The 17,972-nt window shown below is 40.7% G+C and overlaps 1 protein-coding gene across 5 annotated transcripts in view; it reads left to right on the forward strand.

Moving 5' to 3' along the window:
• The window catches only part of CMC1 (C-X9-C motif containing 1), a 65,294-nt gene that overhangs the window by 41,929 nt on the left and 5,393 nt on the right, over positions 1-17,972 (forward strand). The gene's annotated exons all lie outside the window — the stretch shown is intronic.

A 17,972-nucleotide genomic window follows, 5' to 3' on the forward strand; every position in this document is an offset into this window, starting at 1 on the left:
GCGGCCCCCCCCCACGCCCGGTGCCCTGTGCTGCAGCTGCTCACAGCCCGCCTGGGGCTGCCTGTTTCCGCTCCAGATGCCCCATGCGGGCTGCGAGCACCTGCAGCGTTGGGCGGGGGAGGGGCTGCTTCCCCCCCGCACTCAGCTTTTCCCTGGGCTCCTTCCCTGCACAGAGAAAAGCAGCCTCTCACCCGCCCCATGCCCAGCGCTCCCTGCTGCAGGCGCTTACAGCCCGCGCAGGGCTGTCCAGAGCAGACACAGGCAGCCCCAGGCAGGCTGCGAGTGTCTGCACTGCAGAGCCTCAGGCATGGGGCGGGGAGGGGCTGCTTCCTGCCCATGTGTGTGTGCCGCCCCCCCGGTGCTCAGCACACCTTGTAACGCAGCCCCATTGCCAGGCTGGCAGTGGGGTGTGTTACAAGCTGGTGCTGAGCAAGGGGAAAAGTAGCCCATCACCCACCCCATGGCCAGCACCCCACATGAGGCTGCCTGTGCCTGCTCCGGACAGCCCCACATGGGCTGCAAGCACCAGTGGGGGAGCACAGGCAAAGGGCCGCTTTTCCCAACGCTCAACACCAGCTTCTTCCCTGCTGGCGAGCAGGGGGTCAAAGCTGTGCGCTGCCCCTCGCCTGTACTGTGGGGGCTAGGGGGCACTGGATGTGAGCGGGTGGGGAGCTAGCGGGAGCAGGGGACCCGCACCAGTGTCCCAGGGCCAGTGCTGGTGGGGCATGGAGCAGGGTGACAGGAGCATGGGGTCCCAGCTGGCAGGGGCTTTATGGAGCCGGGCCAGCTCCCCTCTCCCTGCTGGTGCATCCCAGCCTGGCGCCACAGACCCCTGCCAGCCTGCGCCCCGCTGTGGACCCCACCCATGCTGGCCCTGGGACATTGGTCCCAAGTCATTGGGACATTGGTCCCAAGATGGTGACCAGGGGGCGAGGCACCTGTCAAGAGATGGGGTTAGGGTTACAGCTTGCCAAAACTAGGTAAGCGGCCCCCCTCCCAAAATAATTGCCTGCCCCTGGTTTGAAGCCTAAAGCAGTTTGTAAGAGTGGGGCATTGGTGTGTGTGGCAGCGGGGGGAGAAGGGAATGTTTATGTTCTTATTTATGCTAGCATAAATCTGGAGTGACTGCACCAAAGTCGGCGATAGCATTTCTCTGATTTTAGGGTATGACAAACCCAGTCTCAACTCCTTGGTGCTTGGGCTTTTTTTGGACTCTCAGGTTTTTTTACAAATACGAATTCTGCAAGCATGAAAGTTATGCAAACTGAACTTCCAGGCTGAACTTGGTACAGAGAAGTGTTCCTTATAGAAAGGTTTGTACCAGTTTTTATTAATGCAGGCCTAGTCATGCTGACAAAATTCTTTATCTGGTATGAACTGTTTCGTGTCCATGACAGTCAGTGCTACAGAAGCAATGCTTGGTAGAATGCTGGCTATTCTCCTGTTACAGCAAATTACTTGGGAATTTAGCCTGCAAGATCTTGGTTTTGACTGACAGTTCTGCCTTTTCCATCTCCCATGTCGTCTCTGCCCATTTCTGCTCATGCCCAGATAGTGGTTTTCAGAGAAGTAAAGCAGGAAAGCCCTGCATCTTGGGCTCAGCCAGGTAATACCCAAAATGGAAGGGATTTGCTCCTCTCATTAGAGGTCTTGCTGACTAAAGCAGAGTATTTTCTCCCTGGGTCATTGGGTGAGTAGGAGTTGAAGCAGACCCCTGAGTTGCTGTTAATTAGATGAAGTTATATTAAACTGAACTTGTCATGGGCCAATGACATCACCTCCATAATTAATTTTGTAACAAGCTACCATTAAGCAAGTCACTTAAACTCTGGTCTACAAAATTACCAGATTTATGCTGAAGGTAAAGGTGAATTCATCTGAAAAATCAAGAAAATGTAAGTGCTTTTACCTAAAAGTAAAAAAAAAAATATATACCAGTTCAGAAGTTTGTCTTTTGTCTCTGAAACCCTAAGTAAAAAAAAAAACAAAAACTTTTTACATCTTTACAATGTTTTCAAAATCATTAACAGTTGCACGTGAAGAAAGTGTACTGACCACGTGCAAGACTGACTAGTGTTTTGGAACGTGATTGAAATAATTCACTGGAATTGTCTTGGTTGCAAAAGCTTTAATTTAGGTATGCAAGAAATCAGATTTTTATGTTAGTGAGACTTTGATCAGATACTTACAGTTAAATTCCTCAGTTGAGGTCTGAAAGAATTGTACTTTAGCTTTTTGTTTCAGTCTGTTAAGAGAGGTTTCAATTTTTAATGCATTTTTTTACAACATGTTCATGGCATAGAAATGTGGACAGAAACAAACTTCAGATAAACTTAAAACAAAAGAATACTGGAAGCCAGTGTTTAAGACAGTTCATAAAAAGGTGTTATCAGAATAGATAAGCAAGCACCCCTGGTTCATTGTGTAGAATGCACTCTCGATAAACATTTTCCATGACACTTACTTATCAATATTGTTCATACTTGGTGCATATATGTCAATAGATTCTGTCACAACATTTTCAAAGCTACTGGAAAAAATGGATGTTGACTTTTAACTGTTGTAGCCATTGTTAGGTTAGCTAGCAGTGTCAGATTTAGGTTTAAGCTACTTAAGCTACAGTTTAGAGCCTCACAATATGAAGAGCCTCTAAATGAGAAAAAAAACCTGGCCATTTTTGTTCTAACATGACAAATATACATGTATATGGCCCCACAGTTGTTATTCATATTAAATTCATAAATTTGTGCAGAAATAACAATAATTCATTTTAAAAATTAATGAAAATTGATTTTCATGGATTTCATGGATTATTTTTTATCATACGGGGCCTCTTAAACTGGACATAGTTTAGGGCTTCAGCATGTCATAATCCAGCACTGTTAGCTAGTATTGGTTTGGTTTTTTTTCATAATCTAGCTACTCCCTTGACAACATCACAATGAAAATGAAACTCTACCTACTATATGCTGTTGTAATTTCAACAACTCTCTTTGGCTGTGAGACCTGGATGCTCTCTAGGGCACTGGAAAAGCGAAGTAAGACCTTTGAAATGTGGTGCTTTAGAAGACTTCTACACATACTCTACTTTGCACACAGAACAAATGAACCTGTGAAAAATCAAATCAGACAAGAAGTTGGCAAATATGAACCCTTACCATCACCATCCTGCAGGGTGCTGTGGATGGACAAAGAAGAGGAAGACCTAAGACAAGATGGATCATTAGCATCTCAGATGGGATGGGATTAAAACTGACTTGATCATACAAGGGCTGCAGAAGACAGGGAAGAATGGAAAGTTATTGCTACTTCAAAGGTGCTTCAGTGGGTTGATGCATCCTCAGGACTGACTGACCCATGTTGTTAACATTTTAACAACTGCTGCTTCATTCTTATTTCTTTTTAATTTTGGGTACAAGTGTATTTTAAATAACAAATAATTTAATAATAAACTCGAGAAACCATTGAAACTGATAAACTAGATAGTGTGCTCCTCTGTCACTTCATTGATGCACAAATATAAACAAATACAATAACAACATAGTTAAGGAAATTAGACTTTATTGTCTGCCTAATCTCTCTCTCTTTATTTTGTTTTTACAAAAACAAATGCTTGTATATCTTCATAGTATGGCAGCCTTAACTAGGCCTGAAAATATTCTTGTAATATAAATATAAACGTAGAACAAAATGTACAGAGGAAAAACGCTAAAAATTGTGGGCCAGATTCTGTCACCTTTACTCCTGTTGAGTGATACCTTATGCCATGAGAAATGCTCCACAGCTGTGTGCACCCTTAGAATATAAGACCACTTTTAAAACTGGATGTTTACTTCTTTTCCAAGCAGTAGAAGTATGCATCTCTGGAACAGTGTGTATTGCTCTTCTGGAATGCCCAGGTTTAGCTGGGATTATGGCCCTCCTTCCTGTACCCTTTGCACAGCTTGTGCTTCTCTGAACTGAAAGACTATTTTGATTGTCTTGCTCTAGGAGAGAGGCATATGGTGGATGGAAAGTTTTGGCATTATTCTCCTCTGTCCCATGTTGTTGAAGGCTTTTAGAACCACAGGAAATTAGGGTTGGAAGGGACCTCCAGGGGTCATCTAGTCCAACCCCCTGCTTGAAGGAGAACGGTCCCCAGCTAGATCATCCCAATCAAGGCTTTGTCTAGTCAGGTCTTAAAAAATCTCCAAGGACAGAGAGTCCACAACCTCTCTGGGTAACCTGGTCCAGTGTGTTACTACCTTGCTAGTAAGAGAGTTTTTCCTGATATCTAACCTAAACTTCCCTTGCTGCAACTTGGGACCATTGCTCCTTGTTCTGCCGCTTTTGTTTTGCTCAGACAGGAATGAAACAACTGTTTGTATTTTCTGCTTGTTGTCTTTAATTTTGAATGGTGAAGATCCTTCCAAGGAAAGTATAGTAATTTATATTGAATACAAAAGTGCGTGCTTTAAGCCATAGCTGCTATAGTTGTAAAGATTCCAGATGTGCAACAGTTTCTGTTTTGGGGTGGATTAAGCTGTCAGCTTTATCTCCATCTGGTGGTGAGAAAAGGTCTTGTCTTCAGAATGTGATCCCAATTTGCTGGTAGTGAAATCTGCTTTTATAGACTGACTTTTTTTTTGAGGCTGGAGTTCAGCTAGCAGTCACTATGAGGCAGCTGTGTTATGTATAATCTGTTGCACTCACTTCTCAGTTTGTGTTCAAGTGGGCATTTGCTTCCAAAGGAGTTGAAGAAATAGGGACTGAGGGTGCCCTGAACTACTCAAGTTCAATGTGAGCTGTTCATATAAGAGCAGGCATTGATGGGTAGTAGCCATAGGGGAGCTTGCATTTGCTCCAGTTCTGCCTCTTCCAGCACAGGGTACTGTAAGACTTGATGTCAGATATTCTTAGTATAGTGTGGGGAGAAAAATTAAATCATTGCTCTCTGAAAGGAAGCGCTTCTTTAAAATACCTCGGTCTAATAGGTTGAAGTTGCCTCTGTCATGTACAGGGACCTACCCAAATTGAGATCACAGATAGATAGGTAATTTCATGCACCGATCGCAGCACTACCTGCCATTTTTACTGGTTTATCGTGGCAGGGTCCCCTGTTCCTGATTGCCCAGGTGATCCCACCCTACACTGCTAATTGGCAGAGGGCTTCCCTTCATGAGACTCTGCCCCTAACCACTGATTGGTGGAGAGGGGTGGGACCGTATGAAAGGCAGCCATCGGCCAATCAGCAGCAAAGGGAGCAGCTGCCACCTTGGCTATTCCCCTTCCTGCTTCCCTGCCCCCTTGCTCCAGTAGGCTGTGAGGCTGGGTGGTTTTCACTGGGGAGCCAGCATTTTTTTTTTTTTTTTTTTAATAAATTGTTTTTATTCCCCCTGTTTCAGGTGTTGCCTTTGCATCCTTCTTGGCTCTTGCTCTGTGATTCTTACTCATCCTATTGTGAGAGAACTTGTTTTTCCCTTGAGGGGAATTGTGGGAAGGGCACTGGAGCACTGTCAGAATTCATATGATCTTTCCTGTATCCTCATTGCAAAGTAGCAGGTTCCATCCTGAGCTAAGCACAATTTAAACTTTAAGTCAGTTTCAAAGCACAGATCAGTACTTTTCCAGGTGCTGTGTGTAGATATGGGGGCAGGGTAAAAACGTATAAAGGAGAATAAGTGAAGACGAGAGTATAAATATGCTGCTAGGCTTCAAATGCGATTTTCTTTTCTTATTGGCTTTTTATAACCAATAATCTCTTTGCTCATACAAGTTGGGCTTTTGGAAGTGATTGACCTTGCTAGTTAAAAAAGGCAGATGTTTTGTTCAGAAAGACACCTACAGAAGACAAGGTTTTTAGGGGGGATATCTCTTCAGGTCAAATCAGACATAAGCATATTTTACTCTCTCTTGCCCTTTTATAACTCACATGCCTCAATATTTGTCTTTTCCTGTTTAAATATATGTTCTGTTTGAATTGTAGTGATATCATTTCATCATTTACCTTTTAGCAGCAGTAAAATTGTATACTACTTGTATGCTCAGTAGTGGTCAATAAGTTAACCTCAGTTAGTATAAAATACAGTGTGATTGGAAATGTATAGTTTCAGCTGTGATTATTTGCCAGTGATTTTTCCTTACTTACTTTTATTTTAACTTTAGAATTTGAATTAGCTTGCCCTTTCAATATATCTTTCTATATGTCTTCCTTTTAAAATTCTCCCCTTCTTGCTCCCCCCACAGAGAGATTTCCTTTAATACTTTTCAGAATTCTCAGCACTTGTATATGATGATAATACATAGCACAGTATATCAAGATGATAAATATGGTTCACAAGCGGGATGGAAAAATGAATGTGAATTATGTATTGGTTACTGATTTGGTGCCACAGTTGCATTTGTGTTGTACATACAGTGTAAAAATGACTGCATCAGAGAGAAGAGCAAAAGTCTGTCCCCAGTTTCCCCTACCATCATTAATTGGACATTGGACTGTACCCTGAAGCATGGTGGCTTATTTTTCCAAAGCATCTTGCTTTAATCCTGATTTTTATAGCTGAAGATAATCTTGCTATCCATTTCAACATCGAGTCCGTTTTGCTAAATTCTCAGCCTCGATTATGGTATTTAGTGACAAGTTTCATAGGCTTTTTCTGCATGGCATAGAATATTTCCTGCCTTCTCATTTTTGCTGAATGTTTCAGGTCTAGGCTCTTGTGTCATCAAAATAGGAACAGAAGTTCCAGATCTACCTTCTTTGTACGTTTCATTTTGCATTGCATAAGAAAGCGCCTAAGAACTGTGGTATCTAAATGCTTAGCAGATAAAATAGATTTTAATTTGTGCAGCTATTACAAAAGCAGTAGAGGAATGAAACATTAACAGACTTCCAGAGCTATGCTGATGTTTCTGGTAATCAAACAAGGAAATAAAGACATTCCTGTGTTGAATGCCTTATGTCTCTTAAATCAGGCAAGATAAAAACAAGAGCTTCCTGGCTTGTTAGAAGAAAGGAGATGGCCTCAACAAGATGCCACAAGACGTGTGAGCAACTGTTTGGAAATAACCAAAATATTTTGGAGAACATTCACCTTTTGTTCTTGGAGGCTAAAGGAAAAGCAGTCTTAGTCCAGAGGCTGGACTAAGAGGCTGCAATTAGACTTAGACAGACTACAGAGGTGGGCGGATGGTAATAGGATGGACTTCAATGTAGATAAATGCAGGGTGCTGCACCTGGGGAGAAGGAATCCACAGCATACATACAAGCTGGGGAGCTCCCCCCTTGTGAGCACAGAGGTGGAAAGGGATCTTGGAGTCATTATTGACCACCAATGCCAGATCGCAGCCAGCAAAGCCAACCATACCTTGTCATGCATCCAAAGATGCATCTCAGGCTGGTACAGAGAGGTGATACTCCCCCTCTACGCGACATTGGTCCAGCCTCAACTGGAGTACTGCGTCCAATTCTGGGCACTGCACTTTAAGAACGATGTAGCCTGCCTTGAGAGGGTTCAGAGGAGGGCCACCCGCTTGGTTGGAGGGCAAAAGGGCAGGCCCTATGAGGAGAGGCTGAGGGACCTGAATCTGTTCAGCCTCAGCAAGCAGAGGCTGAGTTGGGATTTGGTGGCTGCCTACAAACTCGTTAGGGGAGATCAGCAGCAAATAGGCAGAGCCCTTTTCTCCCCAGCACCACCTGGGGTGACGAAGAACAATGGCCAGAAGCTGCTAGAGAACAGGTTCAGGTTAGAGATTAGGAGGCACTATTTCATTGTCACGGTAGGTAGGATCTGGAACCAACTTCCTAGGGAAGTGGTCCTCGCTCCTACCTTGGGTAAATTCAGAAAGCGGTTGGATGAACACCTGTCTGGGGTCATGTGATCTCAGCGTGCGCTCCAACCAGTGGTGGTGGGGTTAGACTAGATGATCTATTCAGGTCCCTTCTGACCCCTAACTACAATGAAACTAGCCCAGAAGTAAATGAATACCATTCTGCATGCTGTTGCGAGCGTTTAGGAGCAATGTCATAAGGTTGGACCTAGAGCTCCCTCACAACTGTCTGAGATTTGTAGGGCTGTTAGTAAAATTAATCTGATTTCTTTATAAAGCATCCTGGATTCTCATTCCAAGATGTCAGTCCTTCAGTTAATTTCTCAGCCTGGTGGTCACCAGTGCTGCTAGTCTGTGGTGGGTTATGCCAACTATACTGCTGCTGCAGTTGCACATGAGCTGTGTCTCTCCCCTGTTTCTTTGGTGTTTCATAGCTACTTTAAAGATGAGGCAGGAGGGAAATGAGCATGTCACATGGTTGTTCCATAGTGCCTACTGCAGGGCTTCACGTACCTTCTTATCTAAGTGGCTATCCTAAGCAGATGTTGGTGGAGACAGGATACTGGATGAAATGGTGAGAGCCAGCATTGCAATGTTTTTGTTCCTAAGTATGTGTCCCCTACAATTTGAACTATTTAAAATTGGTTTCCAGGATCTTGATACATGCAGTGGTTCAGCTGATGGCAGATTGTTCAAAGAACTCTACTTACTGACAAAAGCAAACATCAAAAATACCCTTTATTATTTCCAAATGCTGGCTCTCATGTGTGTCTCGTGTGGGTATTCCTCTCTGTCCTGAGAGAGACAACTTCTTCAACATTTCATGCTGGAGTCTGAGATACTCTCCAGTGTACTGTAGGATCCCTGATGACATCTACTTCAAGTGAAGACTGCCATTTTATGCTGAGGGAATGCTGTTAGGATAGGAAAACAGGCTTTTGACAATGGTGAATAACACCCCTTTTCAGGAATTTCAGCTTTAACCCTGTCCCAACCCTGTGAAGCATGCTATGTACTGGTTATTTTTCTGAATGCCACCACCAGTTCATAGATAACTGTATGGCTCGGTTTAGCTTGGAATATTGGGGAGCAATGTATAAATAAAACTGTTTATAACATATAGACTACATGAAGGCAAATAATCTAGTTGATCAGATAACAGAAGTTCATTTAAAAAAAATTGGAGTTTACTTTATGTCAATTTTCTGTTTGCCCTATATAAGATGCATTTAATTACTTCATTCCATCTCCCTGTATTCAAATTAATCTGCTTCTTATATATATTGTTGCTCAAATTAGAATAATTCTTTAATCAGATGTATTATGCATGCCATAGTAGACTAGAATAGGAAAGCCACTCCTGGCATACTGACGATGCATATATTTTATTTGTTGTTGTAATTTAAAAGTAAAATCAGAAATATTGATTTCTACTTGACTGGAGAGATGATTTAGTTTGAATATCAGACTGATCTTAATCAGGTGAGAATTAATTGAGTTGGAGGTATTAGATATTCAGTGATGTTAACTGAACCATGATCAATCTACAGAGAAGCTTTCTTTTGTACTGTGTCAGAAATATCAAATAGTTCATGCTCTACAATGTAAAAAAACCTTTTCATGTTCATCCTACTACCTCCCTGGCTCATTAGATGCACCAGTAAATCTGTTCTGTGCACACTGAGTAATCTTCAAAGTAACAAGCTAATAAATCCCAATTTAATACAAAATTAAAAGCATAATAACTTTGTCATAAAACACTGGTAATATTAAAATGATACCAAACTATATTTTGTAAGATGTTTAAAGTCTTGTTTATGTCCCCTTCTAAATGTGAGCTAGACACTCTTTTTTCTCTGTCCTGTGGTTCTAAGAGTGTGATGCAAATCTTATACACATTTGTATTTTTTCTTTTTTAAAGAAATGATAGAGATATAATATTAAACCTGGTCTAGATCATGATATACTCTTGTTTTTATTGTAAGAGTGTGATAGCAGTATCATAAGTGTTGAGAAAATATAAATGGTGAGATAACACCTCCACAGGACTTGCTCTTAAGTAGTAAAATTGTAAAGTCTTTAAATAAACTATAGCCAGATCTGAGAAGATCAGTTTATCGTGTTAATGGGAAATACTTCGTTTTTAAATATTAAAAACCCTTAAAAATGAATGTACAACAATTGTTTGAATTTACCTAATAATTAGATTGCACAGCATGCTGACAGTGTAAAGTTCTAGGTGAGTGCTGTATATTATCATTAAAATGATTTATTAGCAAGGTATTTAATATGGTCATTAACATGTTCAGGTTTCTGCCTATGGTTTTTGGTGTGAATATGCAAAATAATGACAATTTCAGAGATGCTGTTTAATGTAATTTCTGATAAAATTGCTTAACTCACTATGATGCTATTCTCTTTGTATCAGTGTATGGGTATAATATTTCTATTCTGCCTGTTCAGACATGATAAACCTTAATTTAAAAATGTATATCTTGTCAGTGTTAAGCATCTTTTTAATAGGGAGAGTCAATTCATGCTTGCTAAATCCATAATTACCATTAAAACATAAGTGATTTAAAATGAAGAAAGCAATGTTACTCCTTAAAAACAAAAACATAGTAGCATTCTGACTTGTCCCTTCATTTGAAATGGGAGAATTCCAGCTTTCTAAAGCATTTTAAAATTGGGGGGGTGAGGGGGAGAAGATTATTTACTAGCTTTTTTTCCTGCTTAAAGACTTTTCAATTCTATATTTTTAATAGAAACCTCCATACCTGCTCAAATATGGACGCAGCTAAAATGTAAAAAATATAGAAAAACCCGACCCCAAACACTGGAACATCAGTCTGTTGTGGTAGAGACCACCTGCGTACCCCTGAACTTCATGTGCAACAAGTAGACCACTAAAGAAAAACTTTAAGTGCCTAGTGTCATCTCCCCTACTGAACACTTGACATATGAAGCTGCGGTAGGGTTTCAGCAGTTGGTCAGTAAGCTGCAAGAAAATTTTAAAGTTAACCTGCACCTTGCTTAAAGATTCTGACACACAACTTCATCTGGTGTAATGGATTTATGACTGTTTCCACCAGACATTGATATGCCCTTTTAAACTGACATCCAATAAGTTTTTCCTCTTATAATATAATTTATTTTCGGTCCTGAAATGGCACTTTCACCCCCTATTGTTTGAAATATGACCATAACTTGAGGGGGGATGGGGGGGAGACCCAAACCTCTTCTACAGTTGCTAGTCTAAAAGTTTAGGAACAGAGAAATACAGGAGGTTTTTTTGTTTTTTTTTAATCAAATTATAATTTTACATGATTTACTTGAATCCAAGATAAACGTGTCCTGTTCCACCTCCCCACCCCAGATACCATAGTTTGGGGGTAAAGTCTCATATTGGATTTGAGTATTGGCCCGGGGGCAGGCAGCTATGACTTCTAGAGCTGCAGCCACTGGGTACTTTAGCCTAGGACCAGGGCCAGAGCTGCTGCTGCTGCTGTCTGACCGGGCTGGCTTGGGATGGTTTGTTTGGTGTGGGAGGGGGAAGTGCAAGGGGGAACCTATGTATCGTGCAGTCCAGGAGGTGCATGGAGGAACAGCTCTGGCCTGAGTAGCCACCTGGATGGGACCAGAGCTGGAGATAGAACCACACATAGTGTAAGTAGTGGTGGCAGGAGCAAGTGGCTGTGAGAGACGAGGCAATAGACAGAGCACCAGGAAGAGGGCATGTAACAGGTAAGCATGGGAGGAGATGGCAGACAGCACAATGTATAGCCTGGGGGGAGCTGGAGCCATGATATAGGGTAGGTAGCTGCAGGGAGGGCAGGGGGATGGGCGCCAAGAGGCACAGGCATTATGGGGAGGGGACAAAAGGCAGGGAGAGTAGATAGGGTGAGCAGGCAGCAGGGGAAGAGTGGAGGAAGCCCAGTTGCTTGCTCTCTGCCATTTCTTTCCCCACCACTACGGTGGGGGAAGGATGGGGGATAGGACACATTTAAGCCAACTCTCCAGAATTAGACACTATACATGGAAAATTATAATGAATTTATAATTTTCCATGTACAGGATCTAATTATTTGGTGGGGAAGGTTGGCTTAAATTTGAATGAGTCTTGGATTCAGGTAAAGACAGTAGTGTCTCTCTAATGTTAGTTTGTCAGTTTCAGGTTGAAAAACTTGCATCTTAAAATATACATGCACAAGTGCACGTGCTCACTACCAAAAAAAAAAAAAACCCCATATATGGCCTTAACTCTTCTCAATTTGTTTTCCATTTGTTCCCCAAACTCTCCTGCATTATAAGGGCATAAAATATTACTGGAGCATGAACAATGGGCATTCAAACTAAACCACCAACACAAAGCACTCTTCTTGTATCCCTGTCATTTTTGACAAAGATCGATGAGCTGTAAATATCACAATATCTTCATAATACTGGCCACTTTGCTTGGTTGCTGGAGAAGCTCTAATACACTGTTTACCAAGATTTTGTGGTTTACACTATACCACAGGAAGTCAGCCACTCTCATGCCTTCCTAATTCAGCTGCCAGGTTTTGTTGATCACTTTTGCACACATGCAGCAATTGCATGATTCGCATGCACATGGACAGTTGCGCCCTCCCTGAGGGGGGGATACCTCACAGTTTGGGAAATGCAGCATCTCTGATCTAGTGCAGCATTTACATTTTCTCTACCTTTATTATGAATGTTTACTAAAATATTTTATTTACATTGATTGGGGTAAGAGAAGATTCCATGGCCAACTTCTTCAGAGCTGCTTTCTGCTGCTCTTTCCAAGCAGTGCTGAATCTGCCTCATCAGTGGGCATATATTTCAGATGTAGATGCCTCCTGTCATTTAGCAACAGTGTTGACTGCTTTCCTAGAGGTGGGGAGCTCTCATTCATTCAACATGGTGCTTTCTCATATTTACTTACTTAGCTGGTCACTAATGTTCTATGTCTGAGCTTGTACCAACAGCAGGAACAGTCATCCAAGTTGGGGATCAAAGCCAAAAAGTAGTAGTTTTTACATACTAATCGGATGTCTGTAGTTTAGCAAGCCAGTGTGGACATCCATGCAGACCCTTAGGATAAGGAGTTTTGCAGAGTGACAAACGGAGAATACTTATTTAGGCAGACCAGGTTTCTTTGACAGCTCAAACATCCGTGAAATAATGATTGTTCAGTGACCAAGCCAAATACCACCACCACCACCAAAAAAACAAAAATTGAATTTGTAGTCAATCCAAAACAGGAATTTTTGTCTATGTTGGTAAAATGAAAAAATGTTAATCTGAAACTTTTAAGTCATTCAAAATTAAAGACTTTCATTTTAGATTACATGACCCATATTCACCTTGTAAAAATGGATATCAATTTTTAAACTTTTTTAAAAATGAAAAGTTAAAATTTCACTTTCAAAATATCAAAACAAAATTAACTCTTTGCGTGGTTTAGTACATTAGTAGTTTGAAGATATGCAAAGACTGTTTTGACTTTTGCTTTTCACTTTTTCCCCAGCTGAAACTAGCTCTGAAATTTACAAACAGGTGGGAAAGTTCAACTAAATTCATAATAGTTGGGAAAGTTACTATATCCCTTGTCCTAAAAGACAGCCAGTATGACTTGCAAATTGTTGACTGGGGAGCTTGGAAGTAAGAGACTGAAATTCTCATCCTTGTAAGTTTAATGGTGGTTTTGCCATAGATTTCAGTGAGGGTAGGTTTTCATTTGAAGTACCTAACATTGGACAAACTGGCTGCCTTATTCTGTGCTTTTAGATGCCTGACTGGCTCCTGCAGGAGGAACTACTTATTACCTGCAGTGATTCCCAAAACCACTGAAAACCAATTAGTAGGTTTCTTTTTAATTAATAAAACCCCTGTTTTATGTACTTTAGTCTCCACCTCAAATCTGTTTTTTATTTTTATTTACATATACTGTTTCCTGCCCTCACAAAACTGAAATCAGTATTGAAAGAGTACCTGTTCCTTATTGAGAATGTAATATCAGGGAATAGTGTAGTCAGTGTATGAAAGGGCTAGACCCCCTCCAGAGTTCTGATTTCTCTTAGTAGCTGTTAAATTCATAGGTTTAATTTTCTATATATTTTGTAATTACATTGTTTATATTTGCCTTTTTCACACCTGGCTCCATACCTTGACGTTACCATTCTCCAACACCAGAATCGCCAGAACCAAAAATGTGGTGGTGACTGTGAACATGAATTTCTATTTTTGTCATTTTGAGTTGACATTACATTTGAAAGCATCATGCCCAACCTATGCAGTTATTCCCAAATTCAGACTTTTAAGGGAACTTCTGATCAGTGTTTTAGAGGCTATTGGTTAATTGGGGGAGAGGGGATTATATAAAATGGAATATAACTAAAAATAACCCCATTCTCATGTCTCCTAGTAAGTTTATGATGAACATTTATGGCCAAACATGTGATGCATCCCCATCCTTTACACTGCTGTTCTCAAGTGCTAGGAATAGAAGGAGAGAGGACTAATTAGATAGTGTGTACTCATGTGGGGAATCTCATACGCTGTCTCCTGCCCCATTTTCCTTTCCTTGTTAAGCATTAGCAACATTAAAGCTATATAGCTTGAAGCAGTTTTATCACTTTGTAATGACGCTTTTTACTTGCATGGCCATGTACCACAACCATGGCCTTCTGAAACTAGGGAATGCTTGCTACTGCAGTTCAGGTTTGTTCACTGGGACATCACGCCTTTAACTAATCAAAGCTGTGGTGAACTAACAAGTGAGAGGGACCTCCTGTTGTCTTCTGCCTTCTTTTTACTTCACAGCTTCCAGAAGGAATGATTATAACAATAAAAAAGCAGCACAGCACTTAAGCCTGTGTCTATAGGGACTATGAATCAGATTGTTCACCAAGATGAATCTTAAGCTTGAAACAGCTTTTAATGAGAGAAACACATTTTATTTATTTTTTATTTGACTATAGCTATCTTATATGAAATGGCGATTTAGGAACACACTGTAAAAATACTCCAAGCAACAACAAAAAAAGCCATAGATCTTACTACCTACACTTTTTATTACAACATATTTTGCATATCTAATATTTCTAAGTTTACAGGCAATACTGTTCATAAAATGTGGGGTACTATTTGTTCAAAAAAAAGTAAAAATAAATAAATAAATAAATTACACTATTCATGGATAACTTGCAATCTAAAACATAAATGTGCACAATCTAGCTCTTAACTACTGTACTTGATTTCTATGTGAAAAGGCTCTCTTGGGCATTAGGCATCTTCTCTTCTCCCAAATACCTCCTTCAAATTCACTTTTTAAAAAGTTTTTCAGTGCTAATTAATTCATGGTAAAATGCATTGTAGAATGTCTGCATTGCTTTGCTGTTTATATGGTGCTATTGGTACATTCATAGTTCTAAAATGTATTGCCTGTCTGGTTATGTGTGTGCTCCTGCTTAGTTGTCCTTCAGTCACAAGACTGATCTGAAGATAGCATGATGATGGGGTGTGTGTGGGGGGTGGAGGAGAGTTGGGAGGAAGAGAGACTATTAAGTATTGATTTGTACATATACTTGCATGACTTTGGGTCATATACTTTGGGTCAAAGCAAATCTTGCTCATGGACAATAAACAGCCTGACATCTTAAGAAGCCATGTTCAGACCTTTTTCAAAATATGTTTAGCACTGATGATGAGTAAACTGATGATGAGTTTGTACATAGCCAGAACTTTGAGCCCGGACCTAGTCTTTAGTTGCTGCCTTGTATTTTGGCACTAGTTACAAACAAGTATTTCCTTATATACTGAAATCTCAAGCCAATAGCTTGCTATCATTTAACAGGGTTGCATTAGTTCAGTATGTGCAAAAAGCACGAGAAGTTACATTTTTGAATATATTAATATGCATTTTAGGGAGGTAGAGATCAGAACAACAAAGGTGCATATTCAGTGTTCAACATGCCTAATTTATTTTACTTTTTGTATTGTGAGAGCCTGAAAGGTCCTGCTTTTTTGGAGTTCTGCGTTAAAAAAAAAAATGTATGTACTGCTGATTCATTAATGTAATTATTGAAACAGAATCTTTGGAAGTGTCCCACGTACATGTGGTATTCAAGGGCTTTTGAAAAAAGGCAGTCAGAAGTAGTATGGGGTAGTGGTGACAGCACTGGACCTTAACTTGCCACATCTCTGGTTTTTTGAGGGCTGCTTGAAAAAATGAGACTTCCTTCTACAAGAGATGATATAGCCAAGTGGTGCTTAATTGGCTTAGTAATTTCTGTCAGCATTACTGTATTAGCATGTTGTAATTATTGTGCTTGGTAATTTTGGAAGCCCTAATCATAAAAGCACTACAACATTAACTATCTTAAAGATCAGGTAATGTAACACTAATAATGTAAACCTTTGTTATTAGCTACTCTTGTTGGTGTTCTATCAGATATCCTTCACACTGTTAGTGTTAACACTAATAGAGTAATTAATGTTTCTCTTTCACAAACCATTTTATGATGAAAGCAATAACTTAGTAGTAAGAAAGGTAGGAAGGAGTTTTAGAGTTGGATTTGTTATGCAATTCTCTACAATTTCAGAAACTGGTTGTTGGTGTTAGCAGCATCCCAGTATATGAATCATGTTAATGGATTTATAGGATTTGAAGGAAAGATCCTAATTAAAACCTTGTTGCCAAATAAGTGACAAAGTGCTGCTTTACATGCGTTTCAGGGTGGGGGGGTGGGGGTTAATTAGAACGGCTCTCAGGAGCCACGCTAGAGCACCCACACCATCTTGTGTATTCAGCATCCCACGTTTCAAAATGGCAGCAAGGTGCTTTAGTCCCCCCCCCCCCCCCCCCCCGGCCGCACCTTTTTGAAACATGGGGATGCTGAATACACATGACACCATGGCTGCTGGAGTGTTTTAATTGGAATGCATCGGAGCAGGTGTTGCGCAAGTGCCTAGGTGTCCAAAGTTCTTAGAAATAGCTAAAGGGTCCAGGCCAGTTGTGGATATACTTGAAGATCAGACCTGATGAATGACAAAATGTTTATTCCGTTGCTAACTGTATATGAGACAAATCTACAACCAGAAGTATGTAGTGGTTTGTTCAGCTTAATTCATGCATTGCAAACTTTGGATACATTTTGTTGCATCTCATTTAAAGATAAGATATTGCCAGAAAGGGAATCTCTGCATTGCATGTGATTAGGGAAGGCATCTGGTTTCAAAAATGCTTTCAGTATCATTTCAGAGTCTTAATTTTTAACTAAGAGCTCAAAGCCAGCCATTGGTCAAAAAGCAATGAGGCCAACCAAACGTAGTACATGGCATAAGCACTTCTCTCATGTACAGGAGCGAAAAATCAGAAGTAGCTAGCAGAATAAATGTCACTCAAGTGATGTAAAGGTAGTTGGGAGTTAATGGCTATAATTGTTTTTCAACCACCACAAAGATAGAAAACATTATAGTTTCGTATTGTGGGTTTTCTTTTACAACAGTATATGATCTGCAGACACTAGCATCAAGTTTAGAGTGCTTAATTTAAAAAGAGTGGATTCTGTCACATGGCAGATATTAAAAAAAAAAAGTATGACGTGCATCCCTGACTGAAGTGTAATGATGTAATGATTGAATTTCCAGAAGTTCAGAACTTGCTGTCTCTAACCTTTTTGTGGGCAACCCCTGGAATCCCAAGTTTCTCCCCACTGGCCAACTATTTGGACCAAAGATCAGGCTTGAGGTTGCCCTGGGATAATTCCTTATCCCTGCAAGCCTCAGCTTTACTACCCTTATACTAGAGCCCATAGCTGCAGTGAGGGGATCTTTGCCAGCCCTAGGTGGCTTCCACTTTGGGTTTTGAAGTAAACATTAGGTCCTCTTTTTCGTCAAAAGGGCTAGCCTGGGTTGGCCCAGAGATCGCTCTTTCCAGAAGCGATCGGTAAGGAGACAAAATAGCGAAAGGATTTATGTTGCCAAAAAGAATTTATGAGCAAAACTAACAAGAACTTTGAAGACCGACAGAAAAAGAAAACAAGTACTTTCTTGCTCCCTCATCCGGCTACACACTAGCCTTCTTGAGAGTCCTGGCTGTTTTTTTAAGAGCTTGGCCTGCTACTTTGACCAGTGTTTTCAGAGATCAGACTTCCTGC

The sequence above is a fragment of the Alligator sinensis genome, unplaced genomic scaffold (assembly GCF_000455745.1).
Source record: "Alligator sinensis unplaced genomic scaffold, ASM45574v1 scaffold181_1, whole genome shotgun sequence".
NCBI classification, from domain to species: Eukaryota; Metazoa; Chordata; order Crocodylia; family Alligatoridae; genus Alligator; species Alligator sinensis.